Here is a 5,000-nt window from a genome sequence, read left to right on the forward strand (position 1 = left end):
TATATATATATATATATATATATATATATATATATATATTATACATATACATATATATATATATATATATATATATAAATATATATATATATATATATATATATATATATATATATATATTATATATATATATGTGTGTGTGTGTATATATATAGATTGTTTATTCTTCATACTCATGATTCGTCTAAATTCAATAGGACCAACACCGAAGCACCTAACGGGCCCGGATGCAATAGGACCCAGCATAAACCAATTCAAAAACAAGGTTACAAAGTGGTTATTGTTCCATTTAGCGTTTTACTCAATTTCTCTTGATTTAGTCTTTCAAAAAGATTAACGATATTACTTACTACTGTTATAACTGCACAATATGGGAATTAAGTCTTATTCTGATTTCAAATCCACACTCTGTGCAGTTAGTGTCATATTGCTTTTCAATCCTGTGAGTTCTGTACAATTATCATTGTCATATTGATTTTCAGTACCAAGAATTCTGTACAATTATCATTGTCATATTGATTTTCAGTCTTTAGAGGTCTGTACAATTAATTATCATTGTCTTCTGGATTTTCAGTAATAAGAATTCTGTACGATTATGATTTTCATATTCTTTCTAAGTCCTTAGAGTTCTGTACAATTATCATTGTCGTATTGATTTTCAGTCCTTAGAGTTCTGTACAATTAATTATCATTGTCATATTGATTTTCAGTAACAAGAATCTGTACAATTATCATTGTCATATTGATTTTCAGTCTTTAGAGGTCTGTGCAATTAATTATCATTGTCGTCTTGATTTTCAGTACTAAGAATTCTGTACAATTATGATTTTCATATTCTTTCTAAGTCCTTAGAGCTCTGTACAATTATCATTGTCATATTGATTTTCAGTCCTTAGAGTTCTGTACTATTAATTATCATTGTCATATTGATTTTCAGTGCTAAGAATTCTGTACAATTATTATTGTCATATTTTTTTTTTCAGTCCTGAGAGTTCTGTACAGTTATCATTATCATATTGTTTTTCAGTCCTTGGAGTTCTATACAATTATCATTGTCATATTGATTTTCAGTCCTTACTATATAATTATCACTGATATATGGTTTTCAGTCCTTGGAGTTCTGTACAGTTATCATTGTCATATTGTTTTTCAGTCCTTGGAGTTCTGTACAATTATCATTGTCGTATTGTTTTCCAGTCCTTGGAGTTCTGTACAGTTATCATTGTCGTATTGTTTTCCAGTCCTTGGAGTTCTGTACAATTATCATTGTCATATTGTTTTCCAGTCCTTGGAGTTCTGTACAATTATCATTGTCATGTTGTTTTTCAATCCTTAGAGTTCTGTACAATCATCATTGTCACGTTTTTTCAGTCCTGAGAGTTCTATACAATTATCATTGTCCGTTTTTTTCAGTCTTTAGAGAAGTGTACAATTATTATTATCATATTGTTCTTAATCTTTGGAGTTCTGTACAGTTATCAATTTCATGTTTTTTCAGTCCTGAGAGTTCTGTATAATTATCATTGTCATATGGTTTTTCAGTCCTTCGAGTTCTGAACAATTATCATTTCCATATTGCTTTTCAATCCTGAGAGTTGTGTAGAATTATTATTGTCATATTTTTTTCACTCCCTCGAGTTCTGAACAATTATCATTTCCATATTTTTTTTTAATCCTGAGAGTTCTGTACAATTATCATTTTCATATTGTTTTTCAATCCGTAGAGTTCTGTTGCTGTGACCTTGAATAACTTCTACTGTAGCATAATGCAAACACATTTTTTACCCTCAGGTCAAGCGAAAACTTTTTTACCGGATATTTCTTTCTGCCCAATGAATATATGAGCGTGAAATTATTCGAATGGCTCTAGGAATGGAAGAATGTTTTCTAGTTACTATTATTGTTCACGATGCGCTTTCATTATCATATTTTTTTTTCCATTTTCAACATTCGTATGAAAAAATGTGGAGCTACAGTAGAATTTCATTTAATTTTACTATCGGAACGGCTTGACTGAAAATCAGACGTGTATATATATTTCCTTTTTAACATGTTTTTGCATATTCATATCAAATAAACGACCTTGCAACCATAGAACAATACCCATGCATGGAAAAGTAATGAAAGATATAATGAACATTGAATTTATACAAAAGTAATATTAAATATGAAGGTAAATCACCGACATCTAAAAATGAGATTACGTATGGGGAGTAAACGGAACCTAAGATACCCAACTTCCTAAAAACTAATTGCACCATCTATTAAGCAGAACGTAATTGAAAATATTAATTTAATTTTTAATAGTTTTTTATGCGTTCTGTTATTTTTTTAGGGCGGGGTGAGGGGTGGGGAGAGAAAAAAAAATTAGGAGACTTGAAAGAAATATTGAAAGCTCATAAACCATAATTCGTTTAAACGTTTGACTGTTTTTCAGTCTTACGATGCGTATCTGTTTCTTACTCACAAACGCACGAGAAAACCTTAACTTGAGGTCGTTTTATGTGAAAATACTCTAATAACATTAGTTTATGTACTTGCAATGAATATTTAGTAGAAAATTATGAACTCGGTTCTCCTTTTGTATCTAAATTGGTTTTAAAAACTAATGAAAACATGTGAAGCTTTGAATTTAACGTCATTCTACTATCGGAAGCTTCTTTGGTTGTAAATCAGACGTACATATTCTTTTAATGTAAGTCTAACGCAAAACAGTTTTGAATTAAGTTACTTATCAACGATAATCCTTTTAAAGCATCATTAGCCTTTTGATAATCGCTTTTCGTTATGATTACTAAGGAAGGGATTTATCTCCAGTATAAAAGGTATTATCTTTGTTCATACAAAGTGGGATTTTGTAAGCGCGCACACATACTCTCGTACGCATAAAGCCACGCCACATTTAATGTTTTATAAGTATGTGTGTTTATATATACATAAATAAATAAATAAATAAATAAATAAATAAATAAATAAATAAATAAATAAATAAATATATTAGAATATATATATATATAATATATACAATAGATATATAATATATATATATATATATATAATATAATTTTATATACATATGTGTGTGTGTGTATGACTTTTCATCACATCACCGTGATTCAAATACATACATCGAGCTACAAATGTCCTTTTAATATCCAATTCACTCTACCTCGGAATTAATATATTTTCATATATGAAAATATATTAAGTCAGAGGTAGAGTGAATTGGATATTAAAGGATATTTGAGAGCTCTGTCTCTCTCTCTCTCTCTACTCTCTCTCGTCTCTCTTATCTCTCAATCTCCCTCAATATATATATATATATATATATCTATAATATATATATATATATATACTATATTTATATCTATATCTGAAGTATGAGAGCTGAGGAGTGTGGCCTTTTCACTTTCGAGGGACTAGAATCGTCATTGCATGAAGAAAATCACAGGGAGAAGTGCAATTTGAAGCAACAGGAACCAGACTGTAATCATAAGGTCTAAAGGTGGGAGAGATTTTGAAGGCTTTGTGACCAAAGTTTCAGGAGAAGAAAAGGCTTAGAATGATCGACCTTATTATGATTGTGAAGGAAGTTATGACCTGAAGTGGCATATTTATGTGTATGAAGAGGCCACACTATACTCTGTTTTTTCCATCTGTCCATCCGCCTGTGGTGTTTGCGCATGGTAACACTGCGTCCCGGGATTTAAATAATATCCTATTTCGAATATTAACTGTGTAATTCGCATACAGTAAATTATTAAAACACTTTTCAGTTGCAAATGTACACCCAGATATCCTTTTATTTACCTAAAACTTACACATAACGTAACTATTTAAAGCCCGGGACGCAGTGTTACCATGCGAAAACACCACAGGCGGATGGATAGATGGAAAAAAACAGAGTATAGTCTGTGTATGTCCAGGCAGAGGAGAAGGACCTTACCTAGAGAGGGATCTTCCCGTAGGGGGGATAGTGCCGTCAGGGTTCTTAGCGGCGTCCCTTCAGCCACTAGCTGCAACGCCTTTCATTTCTTTTACTGTACGTACGTTCATATTTTATTTTATTTTTCTTTTCAACTTACTTTCCACCCTCTCCTAAAAGGGTTTTTTTATTTGTTATAGTGTAACTGCGATGCTTTCCTTCTGTTACACATTTCAAACCTTTCTATTGTCAATTTCCGTTTCAGAGCTGAATGACCGCATAGTTCCCGCGCTTGGCCTTTGACCTGAATTCTATATTCTATTCTATTCTAGACAGGGATCTAATATCATAGTGTCTCTTCCTCTTCTTTCCCATTGGTTGCCTGATGTGCCTTTCGTAACAACATCAGGCATGGTTTATTATTTGGTAAAGGGGTTTTTACGACCGCATGCCCTTGCTGTCATCGACCACAGTTATTGGCGGTGGGCCTCGCCTTTGACTATAAAGTCCACCTGCAAGGCAGCAGTTTCCACAGTTATTGGCGGTGGGTCTAGCCTTTTACTAAAACGTAAGACTGCAAGGCAGCAGTTTCCACAGTTACTGGCGGTGGGCCTAGCCTTTTACTTAAAAAGTAAGACTGCATGGCAGCAGTTTCCAAAGTTATTGGCGGTGGGCCTAGCCTTTTAATAAAAAGTAAGACTGCAAGGCGGCAGTTTCAACAGTTATTGGCGGTGGGCCTAGCCATTTACTTAAAAAGTAAGACTGCATGGAAGCCGTTTCCACAGTTATTGGCGGTGGGCCTAGCCTTTTACTAAAACGTAAGACTGCAAGGCAGCAGTTTCCATAGTTATTGGCGGTGGGCCTAGCCTTTTACTAAAAAGTAAGACTACAAGGCAGCAGTTTCCACAGTTATTGGCGGAGGGCCTAGCCTTTTACTAAAACGTAAGACTGCAAGGCAGCAGTTTCCACAGTTATTGGCGGTGGGCCTAGCCTTTTACTAAAAAGTAAGACTGCAAGGCAGCAGTTTCCACAGTTATTGGCGGTGGGCCTAGCCTTTTACTAAAAAGTAAGACTG

The sequence above is a fragment of the Macrobrachium nipponense genome, chromosome 11 (assembly GCF_015104395.2).
Source record: "Macrobrachium nipponense isolate FS-2020 chromosome 11, ASM1510439v2, whole genome shotgun sequence".
NCBI classification, from domain to species: Eukaryota; Metazoa; Arthropoda; class Malacostraca; order Decapoda; family Palaemonidae; genus Macrobrachium; species Macrobrachium nipponense.